A 20,212-nucleotide genomic window follows, 5' to 3' on the forward strand; every position below is an offset into this window, starting at 1 on the left:
TGGAGTTTTTGTTGTTTCTATTTTGCGATTATTTTAAAGGCAGAATTTATGGACTCTGTAGTGGGCATAGTACAGAAAAAGAGACAGTTTTGTGAAATTCACTCAACTTTTGTTACCTCTGTCTTCATAGACATTATCATTCACTTTCCACAGCTGACATAGCAGCCAGCTAGCATTACAGAGAACCTTGTAGTCAAACACACAAGCTCTGAAATCAATTCCTGTCCTGTAGTTTCCTGGGTGACGCTGGCTACTTTACCCGTCATTTGTGATATGGGATGAAGACTGCCAATCTCTAGTTTTTGAGAGAATAAATGAGATTTTTTTAATCTATAAAGTCTTAAACTAGTGCCTTAGAGTCATGTGCATAAAGTTGCCTTTAGTTTTGGTGAGTCAGCATTGACTGCATTAAGATCACTAAGAAAAGACAAACCCTTTCCTTTAATTGTGTTGGGTGCCTCGGCAGGTTCTAGGTCTCACCTCCGGTCACACGTAACTATCAATATAAAAGCTCCAAAAGCTGCTATTTACCATTAGATACAACCCATTAGAACATTTTATTTCAGATAAACAAATCCTGAATAACCCTTGGCACCAAGTGCTGACGTAGCAGAGGCGAGGGGAATGTTCTGTGTATCAGCCTCCAATGCTGGTGTCCACACATCGTGGCTGAGATCTGAAATGTGGCTCCTGTGAGTGAGCATCCTATCTCACTGTACTTAATTTAAACAGCTACATGTTTAAGTAGCCATCTTACTGGATTGGGTGACAGCTACTTCCTAGATTCAAAAGCTTTTTTAAGCCCCAGTAAAGCAACCTTGAACATATCATTTCATCTTTCTCAAGCTCTTCCAGCAATACAATACCTTGACTTTGCAGGAGAAAGGGAAGTGTTGTTGTGTTACAGATCATATGCTCTTTCTTCCTACTATGTCCACCACAGGCTTGGGGCTACAGCCCAGTGGCAGAACAGGTACCTAGTGAGTGGAGGCCTTGGATTCTGCTGCTAGCATTGAGAGGGATGTGTGTCTCAGACAAGTAAACCACGTTCAGTTCTTGTCAGTGCATGGGGAGCCTCTAACCCTAAACTAAAAACAAATGCACACTCACACTCCTCTCTCTGTTGGCTCTCTTAGAGCTTTATTATTTACAGATTTACTGCTGGTGGGGGGTGTTTGAATCCAGTCCTCGCATATGCTAAGTATGTGCTCTACTACTGAGCTAAAGCTCAGCTCTGTTCATTCTTTTTTTTTTTTTTTGAAGTAAATTCTTATTTCTGAGATAATGTCTCTCTTTCTTTGTTTTACATCTAAATTTCTTTAATTTCAGTTTATTTACATCCCAAGGGCGCCTCCTCTCTCCTCCCCTTCCAGTTCCCCCTCCCCCTCCTTCTCCCTTCCCCTATCCTTTCCACCCAGAAAAGGGGAGGTTCCCCCACCATCCCTGTATCAACCCTCCCCAGTACATCAAGTCACATGAAGTCTGAGCATATCCTCATCCCCTGAGGCCAGGCAAGGCATCCCTGCCAGGGAGAAGTGATACAAAAGCAGGCAATAGAGTCCATGTTAGAAATAGCCCCCCCTCCCCGCAACTCGACAGGCGACCTACATGAAGAGCAAGCCGCCCATTGGCCACATATGTGCAGGGCTCCTAGGTCCAGACCATGCATGCTCCTTAGTGAATGTCTCAGTCTCTGTAAGTCCCCATGGGACTGGGTTTGTTGTCTCTGTTGGTCTTGTTAGATTCCTGCTGTTTATTCTTTTAAATAGACATTTATTACCCTTAAATTATTTGTATTTTTTAACTCCATTATTTGATTGTGAGTTTTTGGGCGAGGTAGTTATCTTATGAAACCAGAATTGAGAGACAGAGACAGGGAGAGACAGAGAAACAGAGAGAGATTGAATTTTTGAGTCTTATCCAATTATATATTAAGCAGACTTGAGGCAATACTATCTTTTTCCAAGCACATTCCAATAAAGCACAAAGTTAAGCATGCATTCAAAACAAATATGTTATTGTATTTTCATCCATCCTCCTTGCTGGAGACCTTAAAAAGCAATCAGATTAAAGGCACTGCTTCAGTCTCTTTGTATCTTTAGATCAGGGAATGTCTATTTTGACAGGTTCTAAAGTCAAAAGTACTGGAATTTTTTTTTTTTTAAGCAGACTTAGTAACTTAATTTTAAATTCTTAGTTCTACCATTTTCAGCAGACACACAGTTGTCCCTAGTCATTATGGAGACAATCACTGTGATGTGCCCATCGACTCCAAACCATCAGGAAGACTGTCCTAGGAGAAAAAGCAGAACTCCACTCTATAACAAAGGGTTACAGTGTTCCTACTGGGAACCTTCACTGTCTTCCCTGAAATGCCAGAAATTCTTCTGTAAAAGAAGCGCATCTTGTCAGGACTCTGAAATGGGACAATTCCTGCATAAGCCCAGAGCAGCAGAGCACAGAGCAGCTCGTGACCTCCACCATGTCACCAGAGGCCAATTTTTCAATAGGAAGAAACGTCAATAACCCAGAACAGAAAACATTAAATAATGAGAAGCGCTTCCAAAGTGTGGCTCACCACATCCATCAGGACTGTCAAGGGCAGATTTCACAGCCCCAGTGATTCCGGAGAGCACACTTCTGTGGGGATTAAAGTCTGTGTGCACAGAGCTCCAGAGGGAAAAACTAATTTCCCAAACGCAAATGTAATGTAAAAGATGCTACTAAAACAACTTTCTAAATGGCAACGTAAAGTAAAGCTGCAAAGGCAAAGATGATGTTTCTTGCTTGATTTCTGTTGTTTAACCACCCCATCTGTTTTTAAAAAGATTGTTTAGAAAGCGAGCTATAGGCATATAAGTAACGACACATTAAAGACTTCAATGGTTTGTTTTGTTTGAGGTGATAGTGGGTAATTTAATCTAGACACATATCATGCTTGTAAAAATTACAATTGGGTAAAAATTAAAACGGCAAAGAGGGCCAAAGCAATCGAAGCTCAAAGTAAGAACAGTAAAACACAGGGGCATCTGAGGCCAGCAAATCAAACTGTGCTTCAGAGTCAGCAAAATGCGACCATTTTTCTTGGTACTGTCGGCAAACAGCTGCTTTTTTTCCAACCAGATGTGAGTTTGGGCTTTTTACAACGCACCTGCACTGTTAAACTGTGAAGCAACTCACTGTGTTGTAATTTGGAGAACACTAAAAGAGGAGGACACAGTTTCACAGACAGAGAACAAGCGAACCTCGTGTCCGTGTATGGAGCCCCTCAATGCGTCCATCTGTCTGTCCAGCCCATCCCTGCCCCCCCCCCCCCGCGCCCCCCCGGCCGCCCCCTCTCGTCATCAGTCTTTCCTTATCTAATTAACTCTGCTGATTGCACTTGTCAGATATGCCGCAATTTCAATGCTACTTAAACAGCTGTGCGTTTTCTCTAGGCAATTACCAGTCACCACACTCAGGTTTCTAAATTAGTTGTTGAAAGGCGCTTTAACCTTGAGAAAATAGACACTCCTGTATGTGTTCCCTGAAAAAGAGTCATTACTGAAAAAGGATTGAAAAAAGTCGCATGCCTGTAGTTAATAAATAACAGTAATTGCAACACTAATTTAAAAGTAGTAGAAGTGTTTAACTAGGTCTATCGTATGCACTGTTTCTTTATTATACATATTGACACGTGTGCTTCCTTTACATATCTGTATGTATGCACAGTATATAAAAGAGAATATCAAAATGCCACAAAGTCCTCTAACACTGTCACCTGCCCACCAGGAGCCTAACTTCTTTAAAGGTTGAGGTCACTACTGAGGCAAACATATCTCTCTCGTCGGGCAGGTTCCCCACCCCTGCTTCACCAGCTCCTTTCAAAGAGAACATCCCTTATTTTACTGGTGTTCTATGTCAGTGTTGGGGATAGAGCCCAAGGCCTCACATATGCTGGGCAAGAGCTCTACCACTGGGCTACACAATACAACATTTTTATTCTTGACTCTGACATTGATTTGTGTTTTGTTCCTGATGCTAGTTATATATATGATTTTTTTTTCAGGAAGAAGTGGAGGATTTACGGTTAGTCATCAGCTTACAGTCTCTGTCAACTATTAACAGTGAAAATGAGAGGTCTGTAAGCCAGAGCTGTAGCTCTGTGGTTGGTTGAGTGCTTGTCTGGTATATGCGAGGACCCAAGTTCAGTCCCCAGAGCCACGGAAAATAAAAATAACTAAAAACTGTGGGCCAGTCTTCCTGTGTCACGGGTCCTTTATATATTAAAAATAGATTTAAAGATAATCTTCCAGAGTTAGCAAGTTTTGGTGTTTGAAAAGGTTTGATAATAGTTTTCTGTGGGCAAGCAAGGTCTGAAGCATGTCGAATAATTTTGAAATTAAATGTGACAGCTCCCTACCCCAGCATTCCCCTAACTGCTTTCTGTTCCAAGAAAAAAAAAAAAAAAAGAAAAAGAAAAAAGAAAAAAAAGGCAATATTTCAACAGCACAAAATTCTTTGTTACGACAGAAACATTAAAATGATAAATGTTCTGGAAAGCAAAGTACACTTCAAATCCTAACTTTTCTTTCAGACCTATGCTGAGTCTAATAGTCCTCGCCAACATTTGGTGAGGATTATCCTTCCATTAGACAAAAGCTAGTGTTCCTTAGATAAATCAGGAATTATTGCCATGAGACTCATAAAACCTTTTCACAACACAGATTTTCGAGGGAACCCTTTACGGTTTTAGGAGGCTGCCCCTTTTACTAAGTAACAAAATACACCCCATGGTGTCTCGCTGACCCTGCTCAGCTGTCCTTTGACCTCTTCAATTGTTGAAGCCTAACGCCAGGGCCCACAGAATTTGCCTCCCATATCAAAAAGGCTAAAGTTGCTTCCTCCTAGCACCTGGTGAAACAAAATGCAACAGTTTTCTCTCTCTCCTGCCTCCTCCTCACTCTGACCATTTTCCAGATGTTAAGCCAATACTGGGTTTCACTGTCTCTGTGGCCATCACTAAGGAATAAACAGGGACTAGGCTGAAGTGGCAATGACCCTCTTGTTCTCTCTGGCCTCAAAAGGATACAACAGGTCATAAAAGAGGAAAAGATCTTTGGCCTCCCTTGAAAACACCAGGCTATTTAAACACATTGCAACTTCCAAAGGGGAAAAGAGAGTTTGGGGTATGTGCCTTTTAAAAGCCAAGTCACCTAAAGCAGTCACCCTAAATTCTCAATTCTTAACAAGTTTTTTTTCTTCCTTGACATTGGAAGAGGGTTAACCAGGATCAACCTTTCCTCCCTGAATTAAAAACCTTCTAAAACTAAAGCCAAAAGCATCCACAAAAAAAAAAAAAAAAAAAAAGAAAGAAAATCTTTGTAACACCCATCTCAGAACAATGTTGTAAAATTTACATGAAGTAAAATTTGCATATACGTGGTCGCTAAATACAATTTGGGTTTTCCTGCACAACTAAGAGTCTAGAAGTCTGTCTTATGAGAAGATTTGAAAGACTATCACAGTCACCAAAGAGAAACCAAAAAGTGCCTTTGTGGAGAGGAGTGAGGGGTGAGAGTGTTCAGGACAGACTGAATATATGGACGAAATCTTTAAAGGATAATAATAAAGAAAGGAAAACCCAAACCAAGATGTGAAAAAAATGAAGAGATTGTTTCCACGCCTGTGTGTGTGTGTGCACGTCTGTGTGTGTGGGTACCGCCGAGGCCGTGGGAGGCCCTTGGAGCTCTTGGAGTTTTGGGTGGAGTGCCCGACGTGGGGTTAGAGAAATGTCAGTCCTCTAGGAAGAAATTAGTAAGTGCTTCTATCCACTGAACCTGCTCTTTAGTCCTTGAATTCATTTTGTTTTTCAATTTATGTAGACAGGAAATACAGACCTAGTTGGGCGGAAAGCGTATTCCTGAGTAAGTCTTCCTGGGGGAGCAGGGAAGATGAACAGGCAGGCATGTGTGGAGGGGAAGGGGCATAGAGGAGCAGGAGATATAAACATGGCTTAATTAGGTTAAGGATCAAACGTGGTTGCTTTATTTAAACTGTAAATTAACTTCCCAAAAGAAATCCAATCATGAAAAATTTGAGAAGAGGAATACAATCATGCAATACCTTGGTTCAGACATTAACATGTTTGATCATGTTCATGGTAAAGTTAGGCAGTCACCATCTCAGGGAGCTTGTTCTGGATTAGGACTTTCTTAAGGTTTCTTTGCACCTATAAAAACATAAAAACACATTATTTCCAAGTGCCTTTTATTCTATAATAAAACAAACAATCTATATATCTAAAAATTCTACAAAAATCACAAAAGTTACCCAAGTTCTACCTAACTCTGTACTTGTTACAATGGGAAAATATAAAGATGTTCCCTCTTCCTATACTCCTCAAACAACCATGCTCAAATATATATTCAAAATGATACCTATTTTTCTTAGACCCCACCCCTTCTCTCAGTGCAAGCGGAGGAAGGTTTTTGGCTGGTGTTATAACACTAAAAATCCACAGAATATTCCTGTCTTGAAAATGGAATTAGTATAAGATAAATTTCTTATTTGGGGGCATTTGGGTAGGTTAAAATACTTGACATTTGTCTAAGATTAATTTATTCAAAGAAATAGAAAAACATCAAATATAGCTAATACTGAAACAATATTTTTCTACTTTTTAAAATTCCTTAATTATTTCCAGGAAGAAATATTGGAAGAAGAGAAAGAGCTATTTCCTACCTTTCTGAGCAATATATTTCTGGGAGGTGTTAATTTTAATTACCTACAGTGGATTGAATGGCATACCCATTATTCCCTCTGCTAACTAGATCATGGCTGATACAAACTATTGCGTGAAGTGTAAGATAAAGCTGTAAAGCCTTAAGGGAATTAAAGCGACTTGTCATTAATTTTTATTCATAACTCTGAAGTGATTTTTACTGCATCTAAAAAAGAAAACCAAAGATTCTTAGATTTGTAAGATGTACTAAGTGCAATATAAATATTTATAAACTAAACTAAATGAAGCCATATTAAAGAAAATCTTTTAGTACTTTCTTTTTATGCCAGTTTGAAAAAGAGAAAAGAAACATTTCAGATCTGGGGATAAAAATATTTCTCTTAACCTCTTATTATCAGAAGAATGCCTTCTCACAGAAAAATAATGAAAAACACAGGCCCTGGATTTTCAAGCTCACACACTTCCCGCTCACACATGCACAAATAGCATCTTTCATGTTCGGGAACCTTCCTACCTAACCCAAACCCGAGGCTGCCCCATATGGTCAATGAGGTCAAACTGCATTACTGCCAGTGAGAACTGTCTGACTCCGCAAGTACCTTAATGATTTTTAAAAAGGTCAATAATCCAATTCCAATAGCTTTGGAGTCTAAAATTGCTAATTTTTAGCCACGTGCTGCACACTTCACCTGCTAGTAATGACATTTTTGTATTTTCTTCTAATTACACTCAAAGCTAAGACCTTTGGCCCTGGGCCACAGACCCCTATTCAGGCTGCACACATTTTCTTAAAGGACCTGATCCTTTGTTGCCATTCTCACTCTTTCATCTATTATTTACACCCATAGAGAAGGAGACACTCCACCGTTTGTATGGCTTAAAGCTTCCAACCATCTCAATGAATTTGCCTTTCAGTCGACGGGCTTTTTCTTAGACAAATGCCAGAAAGTTTGACAAAATCATTTTTTTGTTTTTTTAGTTACACTGCCCTCTCTTTCCCCCTCTTTTACCCCTAGACAACCTCCTTTTCTCTCTTGTCCCACAGGAAGAACTTTGCATGAGTAAGGATTTACAGTGGGACCATTACCAACAAAATGAGTACAATACAAACCTCCAACAACTGACAGATCAATAAAAATTATATATTTTCTTCCATCACAGAACCCATTAAATGAAATTGGAGATAATTTAAAATAACTTAAAACCCACCCACAGCCTTCACTAAGACCAGAACTCTCGGCACTCCCCCACAGAGGTGGCAAAACAGCATTTAGAAAACAGTGAGGGTATTCAGTACATGGCCAAAAGTTTTCAGGTGTTTTCATTTTTACTTGTCAGTTGCTTGAAAGAAAGGAGGGAAAAGGAAAAGATGAGAAAGTAAACTGAAATGGCTAAAAGTTTGATTTTTAGCTTAATCTTTAAAATATTTTAAAGCAAAATCTTCCCCAACCATCTCTACCATTATTGTTATGTCACAACTCTTTACCGCACCCCCCACCACCATTTTGGAAATCAGAAGCACAAAATTGTTACCATGACGTAGATCACTCCCTCAGACCACAACAAGCCACCAAAAGATTCTGAGCTCCAAGATGTTTCTAAAATGACAGTGATTCATCCTGGCTCTCTTCCTCTATTGCTCCGCGTACTCTTGATTTCTAAGTGTTTCCTTGTTGTCTGTCCTCTGCAGACCCTGAAACCTCTTGTCTTTTCTTGTTTTCACCATTTGCTTCACCCAGCAGTTCACTGGAGACCCATCCATCTTATAATGCCCAGAGTGACAGATGCTCTCCAGAGCAACCACACTGCTGAGTGAACAAAAGATAACATCACCTCCAGGAACTCCAGAGAGAAATACAACCGCAACCTTAGGACAGGGTCTGACTTGACAGACATCGGACCATAAACCTCTTCTAAGTGAAAAAGAAAACAATTACCACACACACAACAAAATCTGACACAATCAAAGGCAGAAAAGAGTGATCATTTGTGGATTGCCTTTTCACTCTGTAACTCACTATTCCCCGGTGCTTTTATATTGGGGCAATTCACTCTCCAAGAGGCAAGAGACGTTCTTGGGAAGAAAAGCCTTTCTCAAGTGTCTTCTTTTATTCAACAATATTCAAAGTGAAATTCATTGACATGTGTGTTGCAGGAAACCCAAGGCTTTAATTCAGTCTGACCCTTCTTGTTTGCATAAAGCAGTATCTAGGCTCAGAAACTCTGGCTCTATTCTACTGCTATGAAAGGAACACTCAGGCTTTGCAAATTAAAAACACATTAAGCACATCAGAAATTAAAAAGCAACATGTGACCCAGTGTCAACAATATGCCTGGCTCAGAACAGAAGAGCTCACCATTCATTAATCAGACACCCTCCAACTTGGGTTGAAAAAGACAGTGACCAGGAGAGCATCCTGGGAAGGGCTGCAGACTCTCCCCTAACAAAGCAGAGGTCATGTGAACACCTCCTGGCAACAAACCAATGCCAGGAAAGCTGTATGCAGGAGAGTCCACTGATCTAGAGTTTGGGGGTTTGGCCTTATTTCAAATACAATGGGCAATAAGTACACTTGTAAAATTCATATATCACGAGGGGGAATTCTGAAGAACAAAACAGGGAACAAAACAGTTGAACCTGCGGGTTCAACTAAAAAACTGTGATCAACTGTCGATTATGGAGACTAACGATTCATTTTCATAACAAATACCAAGAGACACAGAGGTAAGCCTCTGTTATAGAGAAATACATTGTTATTCTCAAAAAAAGACAAGTACTACAAATATCTATGGTACATCTAAAGACCTCAGGGTGTCCAAGGAAAGGCTTGTCGACAGTATGTCTATGAACTGTGAGCAAAGTAAATGATAATATTTGTTTAGTAAAATACTTTAATTTTTTGAAAAATTTCCCACATAGAAAGCTTTTATTTAAGTTATGTTAAAATTGGGATGAGTTTGTAGTCTGTAATGACTCCTCTCATCTTTATATTGCAAAAATCACCATGAAATTTAAAAGATGTTTTATCTATTGTTTCAATTACTTGGAGAAATAAAAGAATTAGTCCTATAAAACAACACCTCTTATTTAAACATTTCTATGTCTCCTTTATTTCCTTGCTTTGGCATCTTTATAAATACCATAGTATCTTTTTTTTTTTGTAATCTCAAAATATTTTGTTTTTAAGGCTGACAAAAATATACACGAATGTGTACAAATTGGTAACTCAGTGGGAAAAAGACTAAATAATTACAGAATGACTATCATCTTGTTGAAGATTTGGTCTACCATGAACCGGATCAACATAATCCTCCTAAACAGTACATCCTTGGGTACTCTCAAACTTGGGCATTGGTGGCAGGAGAGATGTGACCTTTAAATGATAGCACCCCTGAAAGGGCACCCAAAAGATCCAGTTAAATTATCTTCTACTCAGAGTGGGATCCATAAGCAGTTGTGGAAAGCACTCCCTATGGGAAGTTCTTATTGCCTGACTGATCAAAAACAAGACTTTTTTTTTTTTTCTTTGAGGGTTGCTTCCAGATCACAGTCAGGGCTAGAAACCCACACAGGGGGAAAAAAATCCATCAACATGAAATCCTAAAAGAGTTTACCCTTCACCATCCTATTTGCACTTCAAAACCCTGTGAGTCCTCCAGCTAAAGGCCAGGGCTGAACCATTTCAATAATAAGAGGTGGCCAGCGGTGATTTATCTTCCATTTGGCTTCTGGGCAAGAGCTGCAGTATCTAGGCAGCCTCCGTTCCCCGGATGAGACCACTCCTGCGGGTCCCGCTGTCACTTCTGCAGCCTTGGATCTGCAGGACAAACAACCCGGCAGCTTCTTCAGCCACCGGCAGGAACTCGTGCAGCTCAGGATTCGGGCACATTTTCTCGGCAATGATATGGAGTAGAAGGCCCCTGAGTAATCAGAAGACTGTAGACACTCAGGGTAAAGGGCAGGTTCTCTTTGTTCTAGGCCGGGAAAGTGAAGAAACTCCCCAAAGGTAGCCTTTCCTCTCACTTGCACCAACTGTTAGCAGAACTTCTTAAGCTCTTTGCAATTTATCCCAACATAGCTATTCCCTTTGGGTAATGTTAGTCAGCTCCCATCAGTATGGTATCAATTTAATTAAAATCTACACACTGTAAAGTATTTCAACAAATCCAGAAAAGTAAGGATTTCATAGGTCACAAGCTCCTGCGTCAAAAAGACCTAAAAACAGGGAAGAGATTCATTAAGACTCAGTTGACTTTTGCCACCTTCTAACCAAACATGGATCGCCGCCATCAATGCACAATCTTCCTCAAGCCAAATGAACTCTGACGACAGCAATGGCTATATAAATCAGGTTGTCATGTGCTCACCATACTGGGGTTACTCCTTACAAAGAGAGGACATTTTGTCACCAGGTATGACTTGCTTATTTCATAATTATGTTCAACATGCTTCTCAGAAAAGAGAACAAAAGGCGCTCACATACCTTTTCTGTCTGTTCATTGTTTCAGTTTTCCAACTGATATGATAGGTTCCATCTGAACCCTATACTGACAGCATACCCAGGATATTTTCTATAGTGCTAATAGTCTCACAGATTGAAAACTCTCTACTTGTTTAAATTCATTTCTTTTTGACAATCAGAGGCATCTATTCTATCATATTCACTCTCTTGCCCATCTCCCATTATTGCTGATTTATTTTTCCCAACCAGTACCTTCCTGTGTCTAGTTAGTTATTTATTCTTCCTTTCTTTCTTGGTTTTTGGAGATAGGGTTTCTTGTGTGTAGCCCTGGCTATCCTGAAACTCTGTAGACCAGGCTGCCCTTGAACTAACAGAGATGTTCTTGCCTCTGCTGGGGTTAAAGGTGTGTGTCACCAGTACCTGGCTCATGTCTTTTGTTGTTGTTGTTTGTTTGTTTTTGTTTTTCAAGACAGGGTTTCTCTGTGTAGCCTTGGCTTTATAGACCAGGCTGGGCTCAAACCCACAGAGATCCACCTGCTTCTGCCTCCCCAAGTACTGGGATTACAGGTGTGTGCCACCGTGCACAGTTTTTGTCTGTCTTTTTTAAACTTTTCTTCTTTTTTTTTTTTTTTTTTTTTTTTTTTCTGGTGCAGCTAGATTTGCTGCGTGCTGGTGATTTTTCCATTGTGCCTCATCCGGAAGACAGCGCTGTACAGAGTGCCTGCACATTTTTCACACGAGGTTCACAGAGACTCCAAGGAGAAAATGTGTTTAATTTAAATCTAATACTATAACCAAAATCTGACCAATAAGTAGTAAGAATGTGTCTAATTGAGGAAATGCAAATATCTGTCAGTTAACAGTAAATAATAATTTATATCTTGGAAGTTTTAATTTCTTCCATTAAAACTCCACTGCAAACAGTTTTTTTTAATCTCATGAACAAATATTTTTCATTTTCATAGCTTTAAATACCAAAAATTCTAGAAAACTCACTTCTTTTAGGAAATAATTTTATTGTATGCTACCAGACTGATGATTCTGAGATTTATATATTGAGATGACATAAAAATTCAAACCATACATATTAAATGAGAATAAATGAGCAACTGAAAGCCTATGAGCTTTATATGAAAGCCATGAAACTTTATATCACTGGAAAAAAAGAACCTTGTATAAATAATAATAATACTGAGGAAAGCGAATTTCTTAGCCTACTGCTTAACATGAAAAAAAAATGCCTTCCTTAGAGAATTGACAAAAGTAATTGATCTACCAGACAGGAAACATTCAATCTTCATTAAATATTTATTCAGTGCAATAGACTGGTTGGTGCTATTTGGACCTCAAAGAAAAAACCAACAAAGTAAAAAGAAGTCCACTGAAAAATACAACACATTGGTGAATTAAATTGATATTAATAAATTAGAAAATAGCTGATTTTCAAACATTAGAACAACAGTATTATTACTATTAAAAAGCAACAGATTTAATGCAGCCACAATTAAAATTCCAACATTTTTCACAAAAATAGAAAACAAATCCTAAAATTTGTATAGAGTCACAATAGACAATTAATCATCCTCAATTAATAGTCCTCTACCACCACCCTCAAAGAAGACAGGAGAAGAAAGAAAGAATCGAAACAAGACATTCTGAAGGCATCAGACCATGAGGTTTCAAAACTGAACTTCAAAACTGTGGTGACAGAAACAGCTGGTCCTGGCATAAAAACATCCACACTGAAATAAGAATAAACTAAAAGAACAGAATAGAGGACTCAGAAATAAATTCACACACTATCAATTGGTTCTCAACGAAGATGTTGAGAACAGAAAACAAACTTGGGTAAACCGGATGTTCAAGCAATTAAACCACCAATCTCATGCTACTCATTCGAAATGGTTTTTTATAGACTCTGAATATAAGACCTGAAACTTATAAAATCGCTGTCTAGCCAGGTATGGTGTCCCATGCCTTTAACCTCTGCACCCAGCGGGGAGAGGCAGGCACATCTCTGTGAGCTGGATGTCAGACTGCTCTCCATAGCAAGTTTCAGGGCAGCTAGAGCTGCATAGAGAGAGCTCATCTTAGAAAACACACAAATGAACAAACAATCCTAGTAAGCTAGGAGATAGCATTGGGGAAAACCTTTATGGCGTGGATCCAAGTTATGAGTTTTTGGATATGACTCCAAAAGTATAGGCAATAAAAGCAAAATTTGACAAATAGGTTTATGTCATAGTAAAAAGCTTCTGTACAGCAAATGGAAGGAGAGTGAAGAGAACTCATAGAATGGGAGAAAATTATAAATTATACTTTAATAAGGAGATAAACCCCAAATGTAGAAGAGCAAACAACAAAATAAACTGTTCTCAAAATTCAATTTTCAACTCCTACAAAGGCAATACAAAACAATAGGAATAAATGTAATCAAGAAAGTGAAAATGCATACACCGACAAACTAGACAAAGATGATTCTCAATACAAATGGTCAAAGGTGCATGAACTGTCGGCATGACTAACCTCCAGGGAAATGCAAATCAAGACCACAGAGAGAGAGAGGTGACCTTCCTCACACCTGTTAAAATGGCTGTCTTCCAAAGAATAAAAATAAACAATGACAAGCACTAGAAAGGACATGAGAAGAGGGAACGCTTCCACACTGTTGGTGGTGACGCAAATTAGCAGAGCCATGTGGGAGACAGTATGGCAGTTCCCCAGAGTTAAAGCCAGAGCTTCCATCCCATAGATCTATCCACAACTGTTCAGACCAGGATCCCACCACAGTTCTGCTCCGTTACCCAGACCTCTTCAAATAACTAACTGTTATTTGGGTGTAAGCAACTGTGATCACATGCAGCTTTGTAATTGCTCTGGTTTTTAGCACGGCTGCTGAGTTCCCACCATGCCTTATATGTAACTTAACCTCCCCTTTAGGTAGGTCTGCACAAGGACGACAGTATGAACCTCGATCTCCAATTTATGACAGCCAAACTTAAAATTTTTGTCTACTTAACAAAGATACAAAAGCAACTTATGATGCAGGATAGTTGACCCCATTGTGAACCCCTAGATTATGAACCGTAAAAAAAAACCTGTCTTTTGTTTGGTGTGGCTTAGCCCTAACACACACCTTTAATCCTAGAGCTTTCTGTACACAGGAAAGCTTAATAAAGTTAACCCTACGTCAAGAGGCAGAGCAAACTGACAAGGATTAAGTAGAAAGGAGGGGCATTGACTTGAAGGGTATTTAAGATATTATGAAGAAGAAGACGAAGAAGAGGAGGAGGAAGAGGAGAAGGAAGAGGAAGAAGAAAGAGGAAGAAGAAAGAGGAAGAAGAAAGAGGAAGAAGAGGCAGAAGCTGCAGCAGCAGCAGCAGCAGCAGCAGCAGCAGCAGCAGCTTTGGGGCTCTTTGGCTTTTAGATTTTGGCCTTTTTCTCCTGGGCTGTCAGCTGAGCTAGCAACCCTTCGGCTTTTTGGCTTTTTCCTTCTGGGACGTTGAGTTGGGTAGGAAGGTCAGCTGGGTGACTCCTCTGCCTCTCCAAGTTAGCAAGCTTTCACCCTAGCATTTGGCTCCTGAATCTTTATTGGTAAAATTGAACGGTTGGGATTTTCATTTTTTAAACAACAGATTTATGTACCAGGATATGTATTTCAAACTTTTAACTTATTATCTTTTTCAGGATAGCAAGGTGCAATGTAATACTCAGCTGTGGTGCTGGGCAGAGGCAGAGAAGCGTTGCTTCCGGTAAATTTATCACGGGGGTAAATGATATTCAGTGTGCAGCCTACTGCGCTGCCGAGCAGGGTGCTTGGCAGCTTATGAATATTAGATACATTTTCAAGTTACAGTATTTTATTGAGATGGGACCCCGCGATAAATTACGGAGTGCCTTCATAGAGTTCCGCACTACCTCACTTACAAGCATTTGTTACTGGGGTCTTCGAATGCGTGCATCATAGATAAATGGGGAAACCGTTATATAGCCATCAAAAATGAAGGTTAGTGTCTGCATGCCCATGTTTGTTACAGCATTGTTCCGGCTGCGGTAGTGGCTCAGTTAGTAACGTGTTTGCCATTACATTACTTGATTCCGATTTGATTCCGACTTCACAGAAGCCATGTGAGATCTGGACAGCATGGTAGCCAGCCTGTAATCCAGTGTTTGGGAGGCAGACAGGGTCAGCCAAGCAGGCAAACTACATTAGCTGAATAGGCAAAGTCTAGGTTCAAATGAAGTCAAGGTAATATCAATACATCAAGGTGGAGATCTTTGGCGTCAGCCTATGGCTTCCAAATGCATACATGCGCACACATGTATCCACACATATATGTACACATACATGTTAATACATATTTAGAAAGATGCATACTACATAATGCAAATACATGCAGAAAAGAAAAAAAAATAAGGAACTCCTGTCCCTGGTACATGAGAGTCGAATCTGGAGCATGTTAAGTTAAACAGCCAGACACATGGCAAATGTCACATCGCTCATATTAAAACAGAAACAGGGCAAGGGGACAGAGCAGAGTAGAAAGTAGTGCTCACCAAGGACCAGGCTGGTGACTGGAAGGACAGCTCAGTGGTTGCATGCATAGACTCTTCTTCCAGAGGGCCAGAGTTCAATTCCTAGCACCCACACCGGACAGCTTGCATCTGCCTGTAACTCCAGCTCCAGGGCCAACCAACACCTCTGGCCTAGCAGACACCTGTGCACAGATTCACATACCCACGTACAGCACACGTCTATGTAATTTAAAAAACAGCGAAAATGACTTCCAGGACAGCCAGGGCTACACAGAAACCCTGCCTCGAAAAAATACAAACCAACAAAGGAGTATAGTAAAAATACATCTTTTTAAAAAAGGACTAGGCTGCAGGCCTGGGGGCGGGGTGATGTTAGTAAAGTATGGAAATTTTCAGTGAGGGGGAAGTAAGTGCAAGATATCGGTCTCAGTTAATAATAATGCAACCTATAACTTGGCCGTGGCAGATTTTAAAGGGCTGCACCATAAGTCTAAGCAAGCCGCAAATAAGCTAGTGTAGGTCATTCTACAACTTACGCGTATATCAGCCTATCAACTTATACACCATAAATAAGTAAATAAATGTTTTTATTTGTTAGCCAAATAAACAACAAAAAAAAATTTCATGAAAACAAAATATGGAGCCACAGAGGCAGGGAAGAGACCTCATTCGCCACACTGACCCGAAAAGATAGTATGTAGGAGTCATGGTAATGGCAGATATGATATAACTTTTTTTAATCATCAAACTTTATTAGGTAATTTAAGTGAAATTTTCATAAATTTGCACGGAGGAGCATACTGTGTTTCTGAAAGAGAGGTCTAATCATTTTAACATTGTATATTTCCCAAATAAAATAATGTTTAAATCTAATTAAAATATCAGTAGAGTTATGCAGCTGTACCAGAACATCTGTGAGTGAATGAAGATTGCCAAAGAAAAGGCAGAAAGGTCTCTTCAGAACGTGTTACAGGAGCCGGAGAGAAGGATGGCTCAGAGCTTGCGCCCTTACAGAGGACCCAGATTCAGTTCCCGGCACCACCTGGCAGATCACGACGGTCAGGGGCTCCACAGGGCATTATACACTCGTGGTGCACTGGCACACATGCAGGTAAAAATAAAATAACTCTTAAGAAAAAAACAGGTTATGTGGAGACAGCGCCATACTAAACCATATTGTGGAGAAAGCTTTCGGTTATTAAAGTCTGTGTTGGCAAAGCTCAATAAGCATTTCTCTCACTCTCCTTTCCTATTTCCTTTTGATTTCTGTTTGCACATAATAAGTCAGTGTGTGTGTTTCCACATGCATGCGTGTTTACACACATACGTGGTTATACGCATGTCCCAGCGGGACACGAGTTTCAGCAGACAAGCTCTGGAGTTGCTCTGTCCTTCCACCACGTGGTCCCCGTATCAAACGGAGGTCCTCGGCTTGGCGCCCAGCCCTTGAGAGATTTCTGAAGCTTCCTCCCCCTCGTCTGAGTTTCACGTGACTACACGCCTAGTTTGTGGACTGGTTCTCGATGTCCCTTTCGTTCGCCATGCAGCGAGGACTTGGAGTTCTGCAGATTTCCGTCTACGGAAGCTGTCTTTAAGGGGGCCTTGTGCATCTCTACCTCCTGCTGCAAGACTCTTTGCCACTGAGTCAGGCAAAATACTGAACGAGAGACAATGTGCAGTTTGGGAGGCTACTGAAGACACTGCTGCGGCTCTGCTCACTCCTCCTGAAGAAGGGCCCTTCCTGTAAGGGCACAGGCAGTTCTGTAGAGAAGCCCTTACGGTTGGACTTCTTCCCAGGAGCCAACAGCACTGTCCTTGGTCACCGGCCTCACCTCCTTTTGGGACCCTCCAGTCACTTCCCTGCATCATGTGCAATCAAATCGTGTCACTCTTTTGTTGAAAAACCTCCCAGATTCTATGGTGCTCTGAGGAGAAAGTCAATACCCTCAGTGCCAACCTTACCTCGCAGGTGTCCTTTCTAAGGCGGAGCTCAGAAACGACTCTCAGGCTTCAACTGTCTACGGCCTTCCACCTACGCCACCAGCCACTGCATCGCTTGATTACGATTACTTAAGTTTCTTTCATCCTCTAGATCTCAATTCAAGGATGCCTTCTCTTCCACTCTCTCTTGTGCTGAAAGCATTGTAGGATCTTTTCATCTCTTTCCCATCAGTTCACCCGCTGCGGTTTGTGTTTCCTGTTAGAGTCCAAGCATCCTAAAAAGCCATACTTTCCTGATTGTGCCTATGATTAAAATCACAGCGGCTACTATGGCACTTTTCAACTCAGTAGGCAGTCACAATATTTTAAAACATTTTAATCAGTTATATGTGTGACTGGCTAAAGAATGAAAGATTTATTAGACACAGCCCAGAAAGGCTGTATTAAAATTAAAATATTGTAAAAATACCGAAGAAAATCATTGCCTTCATGATCCCGAAATTAATTTTAAATTAAGAAGCTATTTTAGACAAATTATCTAAGGGGCTGGGATGCAACTCTCTGGAAGAGCAAGGAACTGATTTTAAAAGCCAAAAAGCATAATGTCTGTTAATAAGCTCTGTTTCCCACCACTGATACAGTGTCAATAAAACGTCCCTGTAAATAGATGCCCAGAGGCGGGATAACTGGGTGAGAGGATGGTTCTATTATTTTATTGAGGAAGCTGCGTACTAATTTCCACAGTGTAGACCATAACTTTATGCACCAGCTGTGAATAGGGTTCCTTTCTCCTCACATCTCGGGCAGCACTTGTCACCACTTAAGATCTGTCTGTGTGTGAAGTTTGTCTGTGGCTTTGGTTTGACTTTGTTAGTTGTTCTGAAGGGGATGAGATGGAATCTCAAAGCAGATAGAATTTGCATTTCCGTGATGACTAAGGGTGTCAGACAGTTTTTTTTTTTTTTAATGTTATTTTTAAAACTGTGTTTGTGTGTGTGGTAGGGTAAGTGCTGTGGCAGAGTCCAGAAGAGGATCTCAGACTCCCTGTAGGGGACTTGTTCCCTGCACACGGCAGTCACGGGCAGCTGTGGCCTGCCCAGGGTGGGAGAGGGGAGAGGTAGTAGGACTCTTAACCTCTGCCCCATGTACCCCTGTTGAATGCTTTCTATAATATTGGTTGATTATGTGTGACTCTTCTTCTGAGAACTGTCTGTTTAGCTGCAGCGTTTCAAGTTTTAAACTAGGATCTTCCATCCATCTTGAAATGACATTTTTTGCGAGGGAGAGAGATCAGAACTAATTCCATCCTCCTGCTGAGGGCTCTTCCGTTTTCCCAGTAGCCTTTGTTGATGCACTGCCCTTTCCCACCATTTGATATTAGATGGCGATGAGTGGCATGTGCTGACTCCTGGGTCTTCTGTTCTGGTCTATGGACCTGCTTGCCTGTCTTATGCCATTTTTAGGCTGTCTTTCACCATGGCTCTATATAGTATTATTTGAAGTCAGGCATTGTGATACCTGAAGTGCTCTTCCTGCTTAAGTTTTCATTGGCTATCCAGGGTCTTTTGTTTTTACATATGAATTCCAGAATTCTTTTTTCTAAATCCGTGAAGGCCGTCACTAAAATTTCGATGGGATCACATTGAATCTGTATATTACTTTTGGTGAAATATAGACATTTTCACAATATTAATTCTGCCAATCCAGGACCATGGAAGATCTATCCAAATTCCAGTGCCTTTTAATTTTTTATTTTAGCATCTTAAATTTTTGTTGTAAGTCTTTTTTTTTTTTTTTTTTTTTTTGGTAGGTAAGTCTTGTTTTGTTTTTTGAGACAGGGTTTCTCCGTGTACCCTTGGTTGTCCTGGACTCACTTTGTAGACCAGGTTGGCCTTGAAATCACAAAGATCTGCCTACCTCTGCTTCCCTGAGTGCTGGGATTACAGGCATGTGCCACCACAGCCAGCTTATTGTAAGTCTTTTATCTTCTTAGTTAGGTTTATTCCTAGGTTTCCTTTATTGTTTTTTTTTAAAGTTATGGGAGAGTCTTCCCATTTTTTACTGGCTGTTTGTAACATATAGTATGTTTATTATATTATGAATCTATTCTGAATTTCATCAAGACTATTATCATGAAGTCATGTTGAACCTTGTCAAATGCCTTTATATGGTGTATGACATTTATTGGTTTGCATGTGTTGAGTCAATTTGGCATTGTTGGGATGAAACTAACTTGATTGTGATGTGAGACCTTCTTAATGAGTCCTTAAGTTTGGTTTGCAATAATTTATTTCTAGAGGCACCAGGCAAACAAAGAGGTGGACAAAAAGGAGCATGAGATTTGAAAAAAAAAAAAAAACACAAAGTAATGTCCCTCGGAATAAATAGAATCCTGGTGGGATTGGGGAGGGAATGAGAGAGTGGGATACAGTTGGGATACAGAGTTAACAAAATGTAACTAATCAGAAAAATAAAATTAAAAAAAGAAAAAGAAAAAATAAATACAATCCTTACCCTAATGCTATTTTTCCATTAAAAAAAAAAAACC

At 40.1% G+C, this 20,212-nt stretch overlaps 1 protein-coding gene across 1 annotated transcript in view; it reads right to left on the reverse strand.

Annotated features, from left to right (window-relative positions):
* Greb1l (GREB1 like retinoic acid receptor coactivator) overlaps positions 1-20,212 on the reverse strand; it is a 234,634-nt gene that overhangs the window by 106,588 nt on the left and 107,834 nt on the right. The window contains exon 2 of the mRNA XM_055625276.1: positions 6,106-6,211. The gene's annotated coding sequence lies outside the window, so the exon portion shown is untranslated. The remainder of the gene's footprint in view (positions 1-6,105; positions 6,212-20,212) is intronic.

This window comes from Psammomys obesus, unplaced genomic scaffold, assembly GCF_907164565.1.
Source record: "Psammomys obesus unplaced genomic scaffold, mPsaObe1.curated_primary_1811, whole genome shotgun sequence".
Classification (NCBI taxonomy): Eukaryota; Metazoa; Chordata; class Mammalia; order Rodentia; family Muridae; genus Psammomys; species Psammomys obesus.